This window comes from Amphiura filiformis, chromosome 1 (assembly GCF_039555335.1).
Source record: "Amphiura filiformis chromosome 1, Afil_fr2py, whole genome shotgun sequence".
Taxonomy (NCBI): domain Eukaryota; kingdom Metazoa; phylum Echinodermata; class Ophiuroidea; order Amphilepidida; family Amphiuridae; genus Amphiura; species Amphiura filiformis.
The window spans coordinates 58,604,432-58,627,105 of NC_092628.1; the positions used below are offsets into that span (position 1 = coordinate 58,604,432).

The 22,674-nt window shown below is 36.0% G+C and overlaps 1 protein-coding gene across 1 annotated transcript in view; it reads left to right on the forward strand.

The window, feature by feature from the left end:
* The first annotated feature begins 7,407 nt into the window (after nt 1-7,407).
* Nucleotides 7,408-22,674, forward strand: part of LOC140149714 (D(1) dopamine receptor-like) — a 200,347-nt gene continuing 185,080 nt past the window's right edge. The window contains exon 1 of the mRNA XM_072171783.1: nt 7,408-7,652. The gene's annotated coding sequence lies outside the window, so the exon portion shown is untranslated. The remainder of the gene's footprint in view (nt 7,653-22,674) is intronic.

A 22,674-nucleotide genomic window follows, 5' to 3' on the forward strand; every position in this document is an offset into this window, starting at 1 on the left:
TTTGATGATAGGAATATAAACGAAGTTGACAGGTTTCCAATATATATGTAATATTTGTTTTGCAATGACCGTGATAATATAATCCAAAACCTAGTAAACTGCTTATATATTTTGAATGATTGAACAACATGTCAGCTTACAAAATAATTGAAAGCACTACAATCGATTTTCTGCAGTAAATATTGAGTTATGTAAACTGGACATACGCAGTAAATATGAAATACATTTGGCTTCATATTAAGACTGAAGGTTCATTTTCATGCATTACACGCTGCATAATTGAGTTGTTATGTTTTACAGTGACTCAAACAAAGAACATTTTGTAAATTGAAGAACAACGTTTAAAACATGGAAAAACGGCGAATTGGAGAAAATTTATGTTTACTAACGTTTGAAACCTTTGGTGATATTGACAAGTGACTGTGCTGTTATTTGTCACATTCGAAATTATGTGTTGATGGTTTTTAAAAAATGTGCCACTTAGGGTCACATAACAAGCCGCGATCTTGCTGCATGTATATTGTTTTTCATGTCTAAATTAACTTCGTCCAGGTCATTGTAGATTGATGTTAAGCTTTTAAATTGTGTGCAACTCTTACGTTACTAGCTCAACAAGTTTTCACGATTTAATTTCCAAAATGTCACGATATCAAGTTGCCTTGACTCAGTAAATCAACATTTCGGATGGCCCTCATAAGCTGTCTTGCTTAAATCACATAACAGTCACACGTTCATCTACAGTTTGGACATATAACTCTAGGCAGTGGATATTTATGCTGATAGCATTAAAATGCTTGCTACTAAAATGACATTTCTATCACTATCAAGAACATATAGTATAGTATCAGATAGAATAAAAAATAATTGATTCAGAGTGAAGTCATATAAAATCAGCAATGAAAGAAATAGAAATTCAACTTTTTGCTTGATTTCATCCATAGTTATTATTTGGATACTAAACTGGCCTCAAAAAGAAAAAATATGAACCAAAATTACACACAGGATTACTTCAATACTATACTCTAAACACATGTTAGTAACCAAGCAGTTGTCCAACTGACACAACAGCAAAATGCACTTACACGGAACAGCTTCCTGGACCACATTCACAGGCGAATAATTGGCACCCAGCAAAAGAAATCTGTGAGAATGCATACAAGATCCTTAAACAGGTTTTAATTTCCAAAGAGTAGGTGGAATAGTGTGGAACAGGGCTGCTACTGCTTCACACACTTTCTTTAAGAAACAGGTCTTGTTACACACTATTCCACTTACTCACAGATTTTTGTGTGTGTTGGGTGCCAATTATTAAGCTGTGAATATGGTCCAGGAAGCTGTTCCATGTCAGTGCATTTTGCTGTTGTGTCGGTTGCTCAACTGTTTGGTTACTGACCAGTGATTAGAGAAGAGTATTGAAGTAATTCTGTGTGCAATTTTGGTTAATTTTATGGACAGGATTTTAAATTGGTGAATCTGTTTCCTATCAAATAATTCAACAGGGAGGTAACGAAGTACATCTGTAATTTGATCACATCTTCGTTCATGATGATACTCATGGTTAAAAACGGATTATAGTTTGATCAGCTCGTAATAGGCGGGAATTGTTAGGCTTTTAACACTATGCCGAAAAGCAGACCCACGTTGTGAGTGCTATTAATTGACCTGTCTGGTCTATATTTTTGTGTTAAAGAAACTAGACAAAGTACAGGACTTCCTGATAATTCGTGATATTTTTGGAGAGATGTCACAAGAAAATTCTCAAAATAAAATATTTTGATATTAATCCCCGATGTTATAAGGTCCGCCGATTACGAGCTGATCAAAGTATATGTCTGGAATGAATGGATTCAAAAAGATTTGATGCTGCAAGTAAACCTATTTGTCAACGAATTATTTAAATTCAGACGGTCTACGGGAATAATGAGTATGCAAATGTAAGCGTAGGTCTGTACTTTAATCTAAGATAAAGCAGATTTCTTTCGTATTTGCCACCTTGTTAAAAACTGGGGGAAAGATACAGACAAGTTTCAATGTATTCATGTGGGATGAATAAAGGCTTGTTTTGAAGCACAAGCATAGAAATTGTTATTTTTATTGGGCGAGTAAAGGAAACAGGAAAGGATGAGTATACATGGATTATCACTAAGAGCAGAATAAGGAATCGATCATAGGCCGATAAGTAGCTAAAGATAGTAGGAAAATTTAGATTTATTCGTGACATCAATTTGAAGTTATTCAAGTACGCTGATTGGCTGTCCAGAGGTAGGTGACGTCACACTGACAAGTCCTTTATATAAATGTAGGTGTTATGTCTTTTTACATTTACAGCGTCTGTTTCATCTTATGTCCCATATGCATTGCAATTTTACTGTTGCAATAGACCATTGCTGCATATATATGCTAATTCTTTAACATTAGTTAATGTGATATTTTGTGTTTTCTGACCTTGAGGGAAGCCAAAATGGTACGACGTTATGTCGACGACACGGTCGCCGCTTTCCCGTCATAAGTGATATGAGGTTTTTGGATTAGATTTAGATATGGGAAGTAATATTGGTTAGGATTAGAGGTTGTGTGTTAAAGAGAAATGATGCAGTACGGTATTCAGAATGGTTTATCACCCCAATGGATTACAGGCCACAGTAAATATTGAGAGAGGTCCTTGGAGAAACGGCCTTTCAAAACAAAATGTTTCAATGCAAAACATGTCAAAACATTAGTGAAGAAGGTAATATAAAAACGTCAGGAACTTACAAAACGGATCCGTATGTTGTATTGTGCACTATGATGTACTTAAAATAATTTTAAAATAACTCTTGAAATAGCCTATACAACTTGAAGGCAATTTACGTACCAAAATTGTCAAACAACCGGGAAGATTAAGCTATAGACTGGAATTTCAATATTGCACTTCTCGTCACTATTTTTTCCATAAATTGCTCATAAATTCATGTGACATTTCCCTTGGTGAAGATTCTTTCGAGCTTCGACCAGAATGTCATTTTTGTAGAACGTTGAACTTTTGATGAAAGGAACATAAACGAAGTTGACAGACTTCCAATATATAAGTAATATTTGACCAATAAAAATGACCGTGATAATATAATCCAAAACCTAGTAAACTGCTTATATATTTTGAATGATTGAACAACATGTCAGCTTACAAAATAATTGAAAGCATTACAATCGATTTTCTGCAGTAGATATTGAGTTATGTATGGACATACGCAGTAAATATGAAATACATTTGGCTTCATATTAAAGGAGTATTTCGTGATCCATTTTTTAGTAAATATCCACGAAAAAAGCTTATTCCCAAAATTTCAGTTGATTCCGATTTTGCGTTTGCGAGTTATGCATGATTATGTGTATTACACTGCTCCATAGACAATGTGTTGTAATTTCGTTCTGGTATACCAGAACGAAATTCAAATTTCACGATATCTTTGCTAAACGAATTAATCTGTAAGAATTTTTTTGTACATAGACATTATTTAGCCGGAGGTTTCCAGTGATATAAAAATCTCAACTTTTTTGGAGAAAAGTGGGGGATGATGCTGTGGATCATGAAATGCCCTTTTAAGACTGAAGGTTCATTTTCATACATTACACGCGCATCATTGAGTTGTTATGTTTTACAATGACTCAAACAAAGAACATTTTGTAAATTGAAGAACAACGTTTAAAACATGGAAAACGGCGAACCTGGAGAAAATTTATGTTTACTAACGTTTTAAACCTTTGGTGATATTGACAAGTTACTGTGCTATTATTTGTCACATTCGAAATTGTGTGTTGATGGTTTTAAAAAAATGTGCCACTTAGGGTCACATAACAAGCCGCGATCTTGCTGCATGTATATTGTTTTTCATGTCTAAATTAACTTCGTCCAGGTCATTGTAGATTGATTTTAAGCTTTTAAATTGTGTGCAACTCTTATGTTACTAGCTCAACAAGTTTTCACGATTTAATTTCCAAAATGTAACGATATCAAGTTGCCTTGACTCAGTAAATCAACATTTCGGATGGCCCTCATAAGCTGTCTTGCTTAAAATCACATAACAGTCACAAGTTTATCTACAATTTAAAACAGTGTGGACATATAACTCTAGACAGTGGTAACAAATGTTACAAAGGGTTTGAAGCTAAATATGGATAGAAATGTCCCTTTCAACATAACTACCAAGCTGAAAGTCCATATCTATTAGAATAATTTAAATTTAAAATAAAGACTAAGGACTTGACTGCACAAACTAATGTTGGTCCCATACATTCGATGTTTTAGGCGGTGGGTTAAAAATGAACGCAAAGGATGGCTCTACGAATAGTTCAAAGTCATTTGGTGCTCTTGGCCATGTTGACGTTTCTTTATAGATATCATTTGAGTATACATCCTTTGGACAAGTGATCGTGGTTTTTTGTTTAGTTCACTACCTGTAAGCAACAAGAATAGTAATGATGAAGAATTAAGAAAACTGATTTTCTTCTAGAATCACAAAAATATTTGTTCCAAATAAAAAGACGTTGAAGATTCGCAAGCTGCTAATAGTCCAATAAACAGCAGCCTTCACCATAAGCACTCCTAGTGATTGTTATCTGTGAGGCGTTTGCCTTTGTATAACGATAATAAGACATTCGAATGTACTGCTTCTCTCACTGTCATCATTATTAAAAATGTCTAGAATGCTGAAAGCAACATTGTTTTTCTCTAAATTTTGGTATGTGTATCCTGGAGCAATTGGAGCAGAGTAGGAAGTGTGGATTTAACATTTATATAAGCACTGAAGTAGACGATGAACATTAAGCACTTATATACCAAGATTAGGTGGAGAAACCCCCGCAAAAATAAAAAGTTGATAAAAATAAGCATTGGAAGTCGTTATGGTCATGCACATCATTCTCACATTCTTAGTCTTGCTCCAATGGTTCTGAAGTAGTCGTTTTAGTTTTAATATGAATTTGAAAAATTATGGTGTTTAAACATATTAACCTTTATCAGTAATATGGCAGACGAATACGTGACCATTGTAAGATATTCTTGATAGTAAGATGAACATGAGATAATATCTTATGTGCTGATGGATTCGATTATTGGCTCAGAGCATTCATTGTTGTAAAGTGCACTCTACCTTGAAAATGTCATCAGACGAAAACATGAAATATTGTTTTTGTTATTCATTATGTGAAACTGTTTGAGTATGTGCTTATAGATATGTCATGTGAGTAAAATAAATTAAAAAAACTTCAGTTCAGTTCAGTAAGGGAGTATACTTCATTAATAGTTTTAAGGGGCTGATCATTCTCAAATTGTTTGCTGGAAAACTATTTGATCCCCACTCAATGGACAGCTAAACTTCTTGACCCCCTATTAAGGTCATAAACTTTTTTTGCATGCCAATGTTTTTACCAGCAAACTTCTCCATAAAAGTATTTCTGAATACTTTCTTAGGTGCTGGGCACTTAAACATACAGAACGACATACTTACTGATTTATAAAGCAACCCCAAGTACACAAGCTGTATTAAAATGATTGGTATTCATCAACCTTGTCGTCTAATGAAACGCCTGTTTCTTACCAAGTTAACATAAGATCATCTTAAAATTGCCTACAATTTCCTTCCTCACCGATCATTGTTGGTATTGCACAATAGCGTCTAAGAGCATCCACTACTAATTGACTAGGGTTACAAAAATGGCGGGATAATTAGCATTTGGACAATTTATTTTGAATTTATTCGTATACCATGGTAAATCTTATGTGAGGTAGGATCAAACCATGACCTGCCCTACCTATTATGGACCTTTTATACTTTGCGTCTTCTTCTTTTATTAAAGAATTCCCACCTTTGTATTCAACGATGGTATTTTGTACGTCAGGTTTCTGATACCAAAATATAGTCAGACGCGTGGTGTGCTTAATAATCACCACTTTCACAATTTACACAACTTATTTGAATGCTAAACCATTACAACGTTGTTTGTAGTGTGGATTTAGTAGTCGTCTGACTTTCTGTTTTCAGTCGCGGTCGAGGTATAAGACGACTCAACGAAGTGGTCGCTATGCATTAAGTACTATCATATATCTGAAGTACTGAATTGTGATTGTTCAGATAAGAAGGCTCGAAGTGAAGATGAGATTCGCTTGATTTCATTGTCTATCACTCTTATTTTGTAATCAATTCTATTGACCACCAGTGATGCGTAATGAGCATGACTTAGTGATTTTTTTCTAGTTAACCATTTGTCAGTGATATTTATACATATGGAAAATCATAACATAAAAATAACTGATAAAAAGACTGCGGGTTAGAGTGACCTTAATCTAAGTCATAAAAATTCAAGGTGAAATCGAAAAGGTTTTCTTGGTAGAGATATATTGTATGTTGTATTCATGTCGTGGTAATTCTACGCAACGTACTGTTGTTTTACCCTCAAAATATCTGTCCGTTGAACACGTTGTCAGCTGTCTGCCGTTGAACGGTCACAAGTCGCACATTTTGCTGGTTATTCAATATTTTATATCTAAGCTTTTGGTACATTTTGGTATCACATGGGATGTTTAAATAAGTGTCTTCCTCTACAATGTACATTATACCATTCTGTTATAAGAATATCTGCTCAATTCAGCCCTGCATACGTTGACAGGTTATTTGCAGGATTAAGAGAGGCTGTTGTATATCTTACAGTATGTCTTGTGAACTGAACATGGGGTTATGTTATACAGTATACCGTGGCATTTGGCATTCCATTCCACACTCTACCTGTAGATAATGCTATCAGAACACCTGTTGTTTTGCAGCATTAACTCTTTATGTGCTGTTGTTTTATTTTGTTTATACCAAACTAAACAACCTTTAGGTAACGAAGTATAGCTGCAACAATAGTTGATATCATAATGTGTTTATTATGAAAAGGTTAAAAATAAATATCATAAAACGATTTCTTTATGTCCTTTGGTATTATTTTGCACCAAAAAGTTTGATTCAAAAACGTATTGGTGCTGCAAGGAACCTATTTGTTAACGACTGATCTAAATTCAGGTTTGCCAAGGGAATAATGAGTACACTACATGTACAAACAAAGGTAAACGTATGTCTGTACTTAATGCCCCTGTCACACATCGCCGTATCGGCCCTACGTACAAGAAACGGATGGTATTTTAGAAAATCCGTTGTTGTTCGTCAATGTTCGTTTTATGTTCTTTTTATATCCTGCTAAGTTTTGAGCATGTACACAACTTGAAACGGAGTGTGCCGAATACATCGATCTGTTTGGTTTCGATGTGTTTGTATTGTCCTGTATATTTCCTGAGCGTGTTCCTTATTCTTTCATTTATAATGCTGCAGGTCTTCTGGAGGGTTCACTGGTGCTGGCGACGGGTGTATTACTGACGAACATAGGACGAATTTGCCGGTAATTTGCCCCGGGTCATTTGCCGGACGTTGAACGAATACATATCGGACATACATAGGCCGCCATCAGGATTATGAATGGCCACAACGCATAGAGAAACGAATAGATATCGGACGAAACGACCATGTTCGACCCCCACCCAAAATCCAGTGATTTCGCTACCGGATAATATATATGTTTAAATACGGCAATGTACGTTGATCCAGTCCATCTATATGACACAGAGGCATGAACTTAAGGTAAAGTCGCTTTCTTTTGTAGTGTTACTTTGTTTAAAAAAACTGGAGCAATGGGGCATGTTTCAATGTAATAGGTGGGTGAGTGAGTGATGGCTTGTTTTTAAGCGTTAAGTGGAGGTGTAAAAATAGAAATTTGCTGTGAGTAGTAAAGGGAAACACGTAAATCGATAAGTATAGATTGGCACTATATGATCACTATGATCAGTGTAGAGAATCGATTATGCTAGACGATAGAAAGATTTAGCTGAGCAGAGTTTAGTAATTTGCTTTTATATTGTTTTCAATGCTTTCTTTCTTTCTGCGCCTGTTCATCTGATTTACAATGGTGTAGTCCGAATATGAATTGCAATATGTCTAACGATGCATACACTAAAGCTTACTTTGTGACATGTTGTGTTTTCTGATCCAGTGAAGCCAAAATGGTCAGTGGCGTAGCTGGTGGGACTGGAGACTTTATAGCCCCAGTCACCATGGTCCTCTGAAAAAAATATTTAAAACATTCAGAAGTTATTTTGACACAAATGATGTGAGGGAAAGGAAACTTGTGCCAAAGGTTTTACGTGAAAAGTTTTTTGGAATTTATATGGTTCTTCATTGTCATGATAAGCGAAGTTATGTTAATGATGTTACAAGGTAAATGACTAACAAATAAAAATTTATGCCATAAAATTACGATATTATGGTTAAAATAAATAGTAATATTCAAGATTTAATTGGTTAAGTTAGGGTTGCCAAATTCGGCACCAGTTACAAGTGTATTTTCACAAATGTAATTTCGCGGCAATTTAATTTCGCGAATTGGAGGTGCTCGCGAAATTAACTTGTTTTACAGAGTAATATGGGCTCATAAGCATTTAATATTGTAAATTTTGACACCATTCCTTCATATTTGTCACAGTATAGTAATTCTAACATTTTTGAAATTGTGGCTGGTACGCCACTGAAACTACTGATGTGGGGTTTCATTGACGAATAGGCACACGGACACCGCTTTCACGTCAATACTGATGAAATGGTTTAGTTTAGATCAAGATATGATTAGCATGGTCTGGGCAAAGTATTCGTCTGGGTTAGAGATTGTCAAAATGCAAGCACTTATAGCTCTTGACATCAACGTGTTCGGGTCGTCCGGAAATTCTTCAGTTAATTTTACGTGTAAAAGAGACAGGATACACCACGGTATTCTGAAACGTTTCCTCCCGAATGGATTACAGTGTACAGCAGATATTGGCAAAAGCTCCTTGGAAAAACGACAATTCAATGCGAAATGTTCCAATACAAAAAGATATCAGAAAATCGTCGTCAAATGAAAAAGGTAAAGGTCATGAACTTACAACTTAGACCACTGACTGCTAACATACAGCTCCTCCCATCTCTAACCCGCAACTCATTTGTTTGCGGAGACTTCAACAGCAGAAACACGGCCTAGGGCTATTACAACATCAATAATAATTGAAAATTCATATTTAAATGGTTGAATTGCAGGGGCTAGTGGTTTTTTATGACAGCAGCGACCCCTGCCTTCTACTCTAGCAGCCAAAATTATGGACCAGTCCAGATTTATCGTTGGTCATCGCACATCAGGCACACCTGCTCAAAGGTTTAGTCACTGTTCTGTCATTGTGTCCAGTGAGGTCAAGCTGGCAATATCTAGTCTTTCCAAGAAGAGGTGAAACTGTCTGGCTGAAGTTCAAGGAACTTAAAACGTAGCTAACATCTCATTTGTCGGACCCTAAACCAGTAATGTGAATGATTGTTAATCTGCATTCTGCTCAATGCTACGCCAGGCGACGAAGCATTCGATCCCCAGGGGCAGGAGAAACCCATACAAACTATGCTGGGGAAAGGCCGCGATGTGCTATACCAGACCTACATTGCGTCTTTGACCGGTGAAGAGAGAGAAGTAGTTGGCAACAACCTGTTGGAGCTACTAGGTGAGAAGAGACGTGTTACATGTGAAAAAAAAATCTCAGAGATTACCTGTTTAGCTACCATGTACTTAATGGACCTTACACACAGAAAGAAGAAGACAACTTAGGAGAAAAAAGAACTTAATCAACAAGATTGTAAACGTGATGCAGGCAATTAACGAACCAAATGTGCCAAAGACCCTGAATGATTAAACTCTAAATCGGATATAAATATTGTTTTTCTCCTTGTTATTCACCATAGATGATATTTTTTATTCCAAAATTTATCATATATTCATGTAATATTTGACACGTTCTTTTTTTTTTTTTTTGTTACGTATTCGTGGTTTCATGATGATCAGATAGACATCAACTTAAGAGTATCGACCACAATGTCATTTTGTAGAACGTTGAACTGTTGATGATAGGACGAAAATAATATTTGACAGACTTTCAATATAAAACGTATTCTATTAAAAGCGAGCCCAACGTGGTGATATTTTAAAGTGTTTTTCAATAATGTTTTCTATTTATGTAAGCCATATATTTTAGATATAATTTGCAAATATAAAACCCAAAACAAAACAGAAAACAGCTTATTTATTTGATAAAATGGTTTTGAAGATATGACCGCCGTCATAATACCGTAATTAAATATTTATATACGTGACATAATCATTTTCAAGTACGAACACCCAGAAAAAAGACGAGTCCCTTTAGGGTAATCATTTGAACATTTTCCAGGCGTCAATATACAAGCCTGCTTCCTTTGGATTTCACACGTTCATTCCAAGTTCTGCAATATGTAACTGTCTAATGTCATTGACTGTAATACTTTATACCTGTTGTGCCGTTGTATGCTAAAGTTTAGTACAAAGTAGCAGGTATTCAAATATGGGGTCAATTAATCGGCAAGTACAGTTACTAAAATAAAATTACTCTTTTGTCAAAATCAGAGCATTATGATGTTTTTGACTCACATGGAGCCAATAAATCTGACCTTTGACCTTTTCGGTAATAACTCAAGAACGGTACATCTTTTTTGAATTCTTGTGACTAGAGGAATACATTGGTAATGTTTTTAACAAAACATTCTTGGCACTTTTGAGATTTGACACTGTACAAAAGTACAAAAGCTACTCAATTTCTATCACACGGTATTGTGTAGCCCATGTTGTCAACTCCCTATAGGACCAGTGTAGCTTTGCCCCCCAAGTGGTACCGCCCAACCTACCCGACTCATCCATTATAACGATATTAGAAGTAGTGTTTTTCGATTTGTGTCGCAATAATATATTTGCTTGTACATAAGAAACTTATATTAAAATAATTGTCAAAGATCTAAAGCTTATAAATAAATCCATATACGTCCTATTTCTTCAACCCCACTTTTACGGAGGCCGATACAAAAAAAAGTGGAAACTACTTACTTCAAGATAGGTTACTTAAATGAAGATATAAGTGCAGTCGCGACATTCTAGACAAGTCGGATATGCAGCGATATGGATGAAGTGCTGTAAGAGTTGCTAAAAACAGAAGCCAAGTAATATAACCATTCCGTAAGGCTCGGATGACATTTAGGGTCTCACATTAGAATTATATTTTCTTTACTGAATTGTCTCAAATGCCCTTTTAAGATAAACTAACCGCCCAATCTCATATCAAAATAAACATGATAAAAGCATTAAAATGAATAGACAGTATGTCATGTCCATGGAAGGATGCCATACATTAATTTTTTTTTGTAAATTTCATGTACATCCTTTTTAGCAAGCGATCACGGGTTTTTGTTTAATTCATTTAATTCACTACACGTAAACAACATAAAAATTGATATTGTAGCAGCATTGATAATAATATCTGTTCCTAATAATAAGACGGTGAAAGACTCACACGTTACAAATAGTCCAATGAACAGCAACCTTCACCAGAAGCACACTCAGTGATCGTTATCTGTGAGGCGTTTTTCAATTGTGTTTGTATAAAGGTAAGAAGACATTCAAATGATTATCTTACTGTTGTCATTATTAAAAGTCTACTAAATTAAACTGAATGCAAACCTTTTCTCCCAATTTTTGGTATTTTGTAGCCCGACTACGTCTCGGGCTACGTCTCGTCCAATATTTTAAAATTCATAGCTCGACCAATAAATATGGGCTCAATCGATCCATTTTCATATCTAACAAGGTTGCAAACATAAGCATCATTAAGACGCCCTGCTTACTTTTAGTATAAATTTTTAAAAGCATGGTGTTTGAACATTAACCTTCAGCACTAATATGGCAGAAAAATACGTGACAATCCTAAGATATTCTTGAGAGTAAGATGAACACGACATACTATCGTATGTGCTGTTGGACTCGATTATTGGCTCAAAGCAATCCTTTTTGTAAACTGCACTCTACCTTGAAAATGTCATCAGACGAAAACAGGAAATATTATTTTTGTTTGTCGCCATCTGAAACTCTATTATCGAAGAGTTCTGTTTGATTGTGTACTTATATATTAGATATGTCATGTGAGTTAAAAGAAAATCATAATTAGTTAATTACTTCAAGTAAACAATAGTACATTTCAGCATTTAAAACTAGTTTTTAAACATGCTTCACAATTCCTATATGCATCTTCTGAACGCCGAACAATTGCCCCGGGGGTGCCACTCATATACCATTGCATGTTGTCATCACTGACCAGACACTTTTATTTTTCACCCAAAACACTGACATGCCCAAGGGCTGAAAGGTAACCCTTACCACTGACCTGCTATGAAAAAAGGATACCCAAATCACTGACCACAGCCATGGTGCAAACAAAGGTACCCATATCACTGACCTTACATGTCCCAATGACCCTTTTCACTGACGAATATTTCGATCAATTTCACCCGGGAATTTCATTGCAGGCACACTGTCTGCACTTTCTAAGGTCATAAATTATCCAATAAATTAATACAGATTCATGTAAAATGTAATATTTATTTCACCATGTCATGACTTAGTTGGTGTGAGAAATGCATCGTCTAAGCAGTGAAGCTTACCAACTTTAAGCATATCAATTGGTCATGTGTGTGCCGAATTTTGCACCCTCTGGACTGGTGTGTTTTTGAATGGTACACAACCCGCGGCACACAATCGGAAGTAGAAACCCGGGAGTAGAAAGCAAGAAACATCAGCAAAAGCGATGAAAAACGTGATTGCATTTTCTTAATAAGCGTAGCTATTTACCTTTGATTTCAGTGCTGAATCCCGGGCCGAATCCATGATCCGCGCTAAGCTCTGAAATCTGAAATATAAAGCACTTTTTTTCCCTGTTTAACTTCGGTTTTGCGCGGGTGACAAACAGCGATGGCAAATGTCACTTCACGATTTCCAAAAGGCATGGTTCCTGTCATATCCGGTTCAGCAGTCAAACGTATGTCGTAATCCATTCCGATTACACAGTATCTGTACCTTGTACAAAATTCGTAGTCTCTACGCCCGTCTCTACGCAGCCCGCTCGGCAGCATGCACAAACATCACCGAGTTTTAATCATGGTACAAGACCGGGCACAAGACTAATATATTACACTTACAGACCCGGAAGTAAGAAGTTGTTTACAATCAGGAACGAAAACAGCGGCTGACGTCAAATGCTGGACTTTGATTTTTCATGAACCCAAAACGCCGACATATCTATTGTAAAAAAGGTACCCTTTTTTCCAGAAAACGCCAAAATTGAGACCCTTTTCGCGTCCCGCGCGGGACGTGGCCTATGCTTAAAAAGATACCCTTTTACCGCGAAATTTTGGTCGGTGATGACTTCATTGACGGTTCAACTGGCACCCCCGGGACAATTGCTCACGGCGCACGACATATTTACCGATTTATAAAGCAACCCAAGTATATATCCCAGACAGCCAGATGCCACTTACACTTGTTGCAGTAAATAATAAGACTAAACTAGACATCCTATTGAATGAATAAAACACTATACTATTTCTATAGGTAGCTTTCCAGGCCTGCATTGAATGCATTATATATTCCATTTCACTAGCAATATAGAGCTAAACAGAATACAAAGTATTAAATGGTACGGTCATTCGGTTTGGATTTAGTATTATCCGTGGTCGGTATATCTCCACCAGACTAGTTGCTCTCGCATAATTTAGGCGGGATAATATTCTCAATTGCATTGCTTATCGGCTAAAGTTGGTATTGCCTGCGGCGTGAAAGCATCCAATATTAATTGACAAGGGTTAACTGCCGACATAAAAAAAAGGGGCGGCATATTTGGCACTTGGAAAGTTTCTATAACTCTATTCGTATACGTTATATACGTTATACTCTATTCGTATACGTTATACCGTGGTAAATCTCATATGAATATGATGAGGTAGGGTCAAAGCATGACTGCCCTACATATCAAGGACCTTTTACTTTATTTCCTTTCTTTTTTGAAAGAATTTAGCACTTTTTTACTCCACACTGGTTTGTACCTCAGGATACTAATATCACAATAAGTACGCTTAATAATCATTACGTTGACAATTTACCCACATTATTCGAATGCTACACCATTGCAACGTTGTTGTTGGTAGTGCGACTTTTGTTGCCCTTCGCCTTTCTGTTTTCCGTTGCGGTCGAGGTATAATGCTGATTTCAGAGTGTCATGCCGTTGTCGCTGAGCGGCGTGCAGCTTGTTGGGTGCAACTTGCAAAAAACGCACAATGCGGCGGGTCAGCTCTCGCTCTGCACTTGTTGGTCAAAAATGATATCCTGTGTCATACGTCACGAGCGGCATCGCTCCCGAGTTTTGACTTGATTTCAACTCCTATCGATTTGGAGTGATCGATACATCGGCTTACCGCTGGTCACCACTGCGGTTGCTAATCTGAGTGTGTAGTGACGTAAAAATCATCGCCAGAGCAGAAAAGTGGCAAGTGGCATGACACTCTGGATCTCGAGGAAGTGGTGGCAATGTTTTAGTACTGCCTCAGTATATCTGAAGTACTGAAATATGATTGTTCACATGAGAAGACTCGAAGTGAAGATGAGATTCACTTGATTTAATTATTTATCACTCTTCAATTGCGACTAATTCTATTGACCATCAGTGATGCATTATAAACATGACTTGATTACCGTAAAGATTTTTTGTTTCTTTGTCATTTTCGTGTTTTGGTCAGCAACCTTTTCACGCATGGAGAACTATATTCCTTTCTAAATATAAAATAAATGAACCCATAAGTCAGGTGACTGTATTATAAAAACATGTATGTAAAAATCAGTGCAAGGTTCCCTTGAAGAAGACATGTCCTTGTTTTTGATTCTCCGGTAAATATAATGCATTTGAGCTTGTGCTGCGACCAAAGACCAGACAGGTATTTGTAAGGCGACACTCGGTTCTTTGTGCATTTAAATATAACGGGAATTCAAGGCAAGGACAGGGGATATGAAAATTGTTGTCATTGTCTTTTGCTTCTTGTTTGCCCCTCATATAGTCTCTCTGTTATAAGCACGTTGTCTGTCTGGCGTCACTGATTCAAGGTACTAGTTAGTCTTATAATATACTGGCTATTTCCTACTCCATGTCTAAGATTACAATTACTTTACAGTTATATCTTCAATTTGAGTACTTTGGTATATTGTGGCACTACATAGTGTTTTTGGAATTGTCTACCTACGTAATAAACATTAAACCACTACGTCACTAGGACATCTGCTCAATTCAGCTCTGCATACCTAGATATGTTTCTTTCCATGATTAACAGAAGTACTCAGGTTACCTTTGCGGATGAGTTATCTTCCAATAGGTCTAGTGAACTGAACATGCGTTTGCGTTATGGCCTGATGGAAATACCGTGGAGTTTGGCATTTCATTCCACACTCTACCTGTATATATAAATGTTCTCAAAACACCTGTTGTCTTGCAGCTTTAACTCTTTACTCGCTTGTGTTATATTTGGTTCAAGGACAATTTTGTTGCTATTTACGAAACAGATCAACGGATAGGTAACGAACTACAGTTACAACAATATTTGATCCATCTGAGTTAATTATATACGATGCTTATGGAAAGGTTAAAATAAATATTTATAAATTTTTCCAAAGCTGTAAAAGGTGAGATTTCGTTTATATCCATTGGAATTATTTTGCATGCGCCACAAAACTAGGGATTCAAAACAGAATTGGTGCTGCAAGGAACGTATATTTCAACGAACTTTGTAACTTCAGGTTGGCCAAAGGAATAATGAACACACCACCGGCAAAGGTAAGCGTAGATGTATATTCTTGAAGCTAAGATAAAGCAGATTTGTTACCTTGTTAACTGGGGCAACGTGACTGACATGTTTCAACTGAATGTAATCAGATGGGACGTATGAGCGATGGTTTGTTTTATAATAATGGAATTATGCAATGAGTAAGGGGAAATACTGGCAATACGCAGGCAAGATCCTCGTAAAGTCCTTTATTATGTTAGCGTGTGTCTTCGCGATGGTGTGGGCCTTGTGCATTGCAATATTCCTAACGATGAAGGTACCAAAGTAACTTTATGAAAAATTGTTCGATTATGGATCATGGACATCATGCTCACATGAAGCTCTCGTGTTCAAGTGGTTAAGGCACAGGTCTCGTAACCTGGGGTCCTGGATTCGGCTCCCAGGCGGGCACCTTTTTAATTCGTCTCCTTTGGTGAACAATTACGTTCATTATGGATACTTTTAGCTTTTAAAACAATTTTAAAATTTCAGCATTGAAAATGCTTTTTAAACATTCCTAATGATCCATGTATCTCTTGGACGTCAGACATTTGATCATACCGCACGCAATGGCGTTTCCAGAGGGAGCCGGGGAAAATTGCCCCCACATAAATTTTTCAGGGGTAAAATGTGTACAGCAAAGAGTTTTAAGTGTCATCAAAATGACTAAAATATTGGCAAAAGTTGACAAACGATGACGTATGACATCCTTAACGATTTACAAATTATCGTCACAGACCACCAGATACCACTTATACTTGTTATAGTATAATAATAAGAGTACAATAAACATTCTATTAATTAAATACAAAAACACCGACTTTTCAGCTTTACAGTATATATTTACAGGGTTCAATTTCAATTGCGGAATATGGCTAAACATTTATATATCAAAGTATTAAATGGTATGTTCTTTTGGTTTGGGATCTAGTATTTTACGTTATCTGCATATACCCACTATTTACCCGCTCAAAATTCAGGCGGGATAACAAACTCAATTTCCTTTCTTATCAAGCAAAGTTGGTATTGCCTGTAGTGTCTATTAAAGAGCATCCAACACTAATTGACAAGAGTTACTCGACGATAAGACTGGCGGCAAATTTGGCAATTGGACAGATTATGGGGCTTTATTCTTATACCCTTGTAAATCTCGTGTGAGGCAGGTACAAACTTTTTATACCTATTTTCTTTTTAAGCAATCGACATTTTTGCACTTCATAGTGTTATTTCGTACATCAGGATTCTGGTACCACAATATAGTCAGACGTGTCATCGTCACTTCGGCAATTACCTAACTTATTTGATGCTATACCATTACAGGGCTAGCCTGGGACAGACTGTCACTCACCTTTGGTCTTAAAGGTAGATTTTGTTTCTAAAATATCAAGAAAGTATGACTTCCGGGTTGTGTCAAATGAAATCAAAAACATTAAAAAAGGGACCACAGAAATAGATCAAATAAAATGTTTAATATGCAACTGCAATAATCGTCAATCGCCTCGCCTAGTCAAAAGAACAAGATATTTCTCCAAAGGATCATATACATTTGAAAAGCTTGCTGAGACCATTATCGCCATAGACCGGAGACACAGATATTCTGTAAGACGAAACTACATCTCTTTGTAGCTTATACAGGCAAGGACAGGGTATATGAAAATTAACCTTGGCAAATGACGTCGTTATTCGCTCTAATTGTCCTGGTCTGTTGGTGTCCTTGCTCATAATCACTTCTCTTGAACACGATATCTTTGTGTCTGGCGTCGATCATTCAACTTAAGGTACTAAACTTTTAATATGCTGGACATTCCGTGACTTAGCTTACAACTGCTTGGACATTGCACTTTTTGGCTTTCTTTTAGCTTCATTATTGTCTTCGATTTGAAGAAACTGTCAAACTATGTGATAGACCATTAGCCCATTACGTCATTCGAACGTCTGCTCAATTCAGCACTGCATGAATAGATATGTTTCTTTCCAGGATTAAGAGAGGCTGTGGTATACTCATGTTACTTTTACGGAATAGATGTTTTCAATAGGTCTAGTGAACTAAACATGAGTTTATGTTATGGCCTGATAGAATATCTCATACCGTCGGGTTTGGTATTCCATTTTGCAAGTATACTGATATCATAATACAAGTTGCCTTTCAGCATTAACACTTTGAATTCACGTTGGATCTGATTACCAAACAATAGGTAGGCAACAATATTTGATTTCATCTTTGTTTACGATTTATGACAATTCATTTTAATTTATTTTCATGAGTATCATAATTAAAATTAAAATAGTCATAAAAACAATTTTTTCAAATTTGACAAATGTAATACTTTGGATATATCATTGGAATAATTTTACACCAAGCCAGGGATTCAAAATTGAATTGCTGCTGCATTAAGGAACCTATTATTAAGGAGCGGTATAAGTTTGGTTAAGGGAATAATGAAAACATCACTGGTAAAGGTAAGCGTATGTCTGCACTTGAAGCTAAGGTAATGCCGTTTTTCTCGTATGTGTTACCTTATTAAATGTGGGGCAATGTGAATAACATGTCTTAATGTTATTAGGTAGGATGAGTGAGTGATAGCTTGTTTTGAAGTAGAAGTGTAAAATTAGAATTATGCAATGAGTACGCATAATACGAATTTGGACATTACAAAACATTCATTTGACAACAAGGAAGTTAAAATCTTGGACAGAGAAAGCAGATGGTATGAGAGAGGGGTCAAAGAAGCAATTTATGTGAAACGAGAGGGACCGTTACTCAATAGGGGAGGCAGCCTATGTCAAAACTTGGCTGGGGCCTACAGTTCAGCGATCAGGAAGATACCTCTTAGGTTGAACTCAAAGGTGGTGACCTGTGATACTAAAACATCCGTTTCACAGGTCAATGAACTTTTACCGCCAGATGATCAGTAGGGCTGATGATGCGTTCAGGACTGGACTTGAGAATTTCCCACTCAAAAGTAGAAAGGCCAGTTGACTAGATTATAGTTCAATATTATTATTATTATTATTATTATTATTATTATTATCATTATTATTCTTAATATTATTATTATTATTATTATTATTATTATTATTATTATTATTATTATTATTATTATTATTATTATCATTATTATCATTATCATTATTATTATTATTATTAGTGTTATTATTATTATTATTATTATTATTATTATTATTATTATTATTATTATTATTATTATTATTATTTATTACACATATTGTGCTCACTATTTCATGGAAAAGAACCGATCATACAATATCATATAATCTATATTTCTATAAGAATTTAAAATAAAACCCAACAACATCCATGTAATCGACATTAACATTACTGTAACTTGAACATTTATTACACCGCATGTTTGAATACCTGCTACTTTGCACTAACCGTTAGCATACAACGGCACAACAGTTACAAAGTATAACAGTCAATGACTTTAGGTAGTTATATATTGCAGAACTTGGAATGAGCGTGTGAAATCCAAAGGAAGCAGGCTTGTATATTGACGCCTGGAAAATTTTCAAATGATTACCCTCAAGGGACTCGCTTTTGTTCTGTGTGCTTGTGCTTGAAAATGATTGTGTTACATTATATAAATATTTGATTGTTATGATAGCGGAAATAGATGGCATTTTATTGCGCTTCAGTAAGTGGTAGTTGCAAGATATATCGAAAATATCAAACGTAATGGACAAGTACGAGGCAATTAAACCAAATGCTTAGATTCCATGATGACGAAAAAACAAATGATGAAAGTAAGTACACGGAGCATAATAATAATAATAATAATAATAATAATAATAATAATAATAATAATAATAATAATAATAATAATAATAATAATAATAACACTAATAATAATAATAATAACACTAATAATAATAACAATAACAATGATAATAATAATTTCGGATGACACTTATGACCTCATTGGTATATACATTTCTGTGATATATTCTTTAGCAGATAATCTCAAATTAATGTCCTTTTAACATGAACTACTAAAGTACTCATTTCAAACTAAACAGGATAACACCATGAACATGAATAGAAGGAGTTTTGGTTGATATCATGTCAGTTTAAAATGAAAACAATTGATTTTGTACCATATTTGATAATAATAATAACAAGCCGATGAAAGACTCACACGCTGCAAATATTCCAATGAGCAGCAACCTTCACCAGAAGCACTTTTCGAGTGATCGTTCTCAGTGAGGCGTTGTCAATTGAAAGGAAGACATACATTCGAATGAACTGCTTCAATAAATCTCATCATTATTAAAACTGTCTAGAATGCTATAAGCAACGTTTTGTTCTCCAAATTTTCGTATGTGTAGCTGGCAGCATTTTGAGCAAAGAAGGAAGAAATGTTTGGTATTAACACTTTATAAGCAATGAAGTAGACGATGAAAACTTAGCAGTTATACACTCAGGTAGCTGTAGCCTTGAAATCAATTTTCCTAAAACAAATTAATAAAAATAAGCATTGTAAATCTGTATGATCGTGGACATCATGGTCATATTGTCTTACGCTGGTGCATATGAAGAAGTCCTTTTATTTAAATATAAATTTGGAAAAGCATAATTACATATCTCTGCAAGTAAGTGTCCACTGTATGCTATGCTATATGTGAGTGGACACTACGAATGAGCCGTAAACTCGGCAACTTGCATTCTGAGTTACAGTGTAAAATGTACGTGCAGGTCGTATTCATAGGTATCTCAATAAGGTGCGACAAGCATCTCATCAAACACTGTTTAAACCAATCAATAATCCTGTTGCTGAAGAGGATAATAAGCTTCTACCTATTTCTATAGAATAGTTCTTGTCTTTGTTAAATCCTGTGCAAGTGGTGGATAACAAAGCATTGTATATATAACCAACAATTAACAATGAGAGGACATTCCTGAACCTCATTGACTTGGGGATGACCAAGCAGTGATGATTAGTTTAGTCTTAATGGATGATTTGAAATGACCGCCAATTATGACTGTTTGATATTTATTACCAGAAATGTGGAAAAAGAGACACACGTATAACCGAAAAAAGCTACAATTTTGTTGAAGGAACAGAGTTCAACAAACCATAAATCGTTTGAAGTCAAATGATATACCATTTTAAAGCTTATGATATATATTTTCTAAACACAAAATAAAACAAAATTGACCGGGCCGACTTTACGGCTGATTCGTGGTGTCCAGTCACATATAGTAAGATGAATACGAGAACATGTACCGCATGTACCTTGCAATAATTTTTGTAAAGTACGCTCTGACTTAAAAATGTTTCTGTTCGAGGGTGTAATCAAATATGCCACGGCAGTAAAAGGAAAGAATGATTAGTTCAGTACTTTCAGCTTAAAGAAAACAATAATACTTTTTCAAAATGTGTTTTAAAACATTATTAATTATCCCTGTGTAACTCTTCGACGTTGGGAACATAATAAGGGACGGCTTCAAAACTCAACCACCGGTTGCCCGCCGGTTCCGTCCGGTTGGAGTCGATTTCAACCGCCGGTCGATTGTTTTGAAGCTGCCCCTAACACTGCACGACATACTTTCCGAATTATAAAGCAACATTAGTAGCCAGAGAGCCAGATGCCACGTACATTTCTTGCAGTAAATAATAAGACTAAACTAGAGATAAGTTGCGCTCACAGAGCGCAGACAATCGCAAGGCATGTAACCCTTTAATGGCAGTTTGACCTGACCTTTGACCTTAATGTTTCCCGGGTCACGAGGTTTGTTGTCACCGAAATTAAGCCCCCATACCCCTTACAGACAATGGAATTACGGTATAAGATTTGACCCCAGATAACCTTTGACCTGACCCTGCAAAGTGTTCCAACATATTCCCCTGGTCATTAAGTTTGTTGTCACCGAGTTTGAGCCTCGTACCCCTTACAGATGTCCAAAAAAGGAAATTGTAAGATTTGACCCAAGATAACCTTTGACCTGACCCCTGCAAAGTGTTCCAAAATACTCCCCTGGTCATTAAGTTTGTTGTCACAGAGTTTGAGTCCCGTACCCATTACAGATGTACAGCAAATGCATTTCTTAAATTTGACCTCTGCATGACCTTTGACCTGACCCCTGTAAAATGTTTCCCTGGTCATGAGATTTGTTCTCACTGAGTTTGAGCCCCATACCCCTTACGAATGTTGAGATAATGCAATTGTAAGATTTTACCCCCTTAATGACCTTTGACCCCAATTCTTTGTACAACTTTTAGACACTGGCTAAAGGCGATGCAGGTATGCAAGTGACGACATTGTGTTATGTAATTTGTGGAAGAAGAAGCAGTTTTAGTGAAAATCACATTTTGGTCATAATGACCTTTGGATGACCTTTGACCCCGAGTTGGTCATGTAACATTTGTGCCCCCACCCAATGGTCCTTGTGACCAAATATGGTCACACTGGCTTAAAGCATATGGCTACGATGGCTCGTTAAAAGTTTGACAGAAGAAAGAAAGAAAGAAAGAAAGAAAGAAGAACTGACCAAAAACAGAACACTCGCAAATTGGAAATGTGCTATTGTAACTAGACATCCTATTGAATGAATAACACACTGAACTCTGTCTAGAGCGTTCAACTTAATATTATGTTTCAATGTTCTTATTTAATGGCGGTATATGGCTAAACGGAATCCTTTTATTTATATTGCAAACTAAAAAAATGAAACTATTAAATGGTTCGTCCAATTCAGTTTTGGATCTTGTGTTATCTGTAATCGGCATCTCTCCACCACTCTATTTACGCGCGCAAAGTTTAGGCAGGGTAATATTCCTAATTTCCTTCCCCCAACGATCATTGCCATTGTCTAAGAAGCATCCGATACCAATTGACCAGGGTTACCCGATAT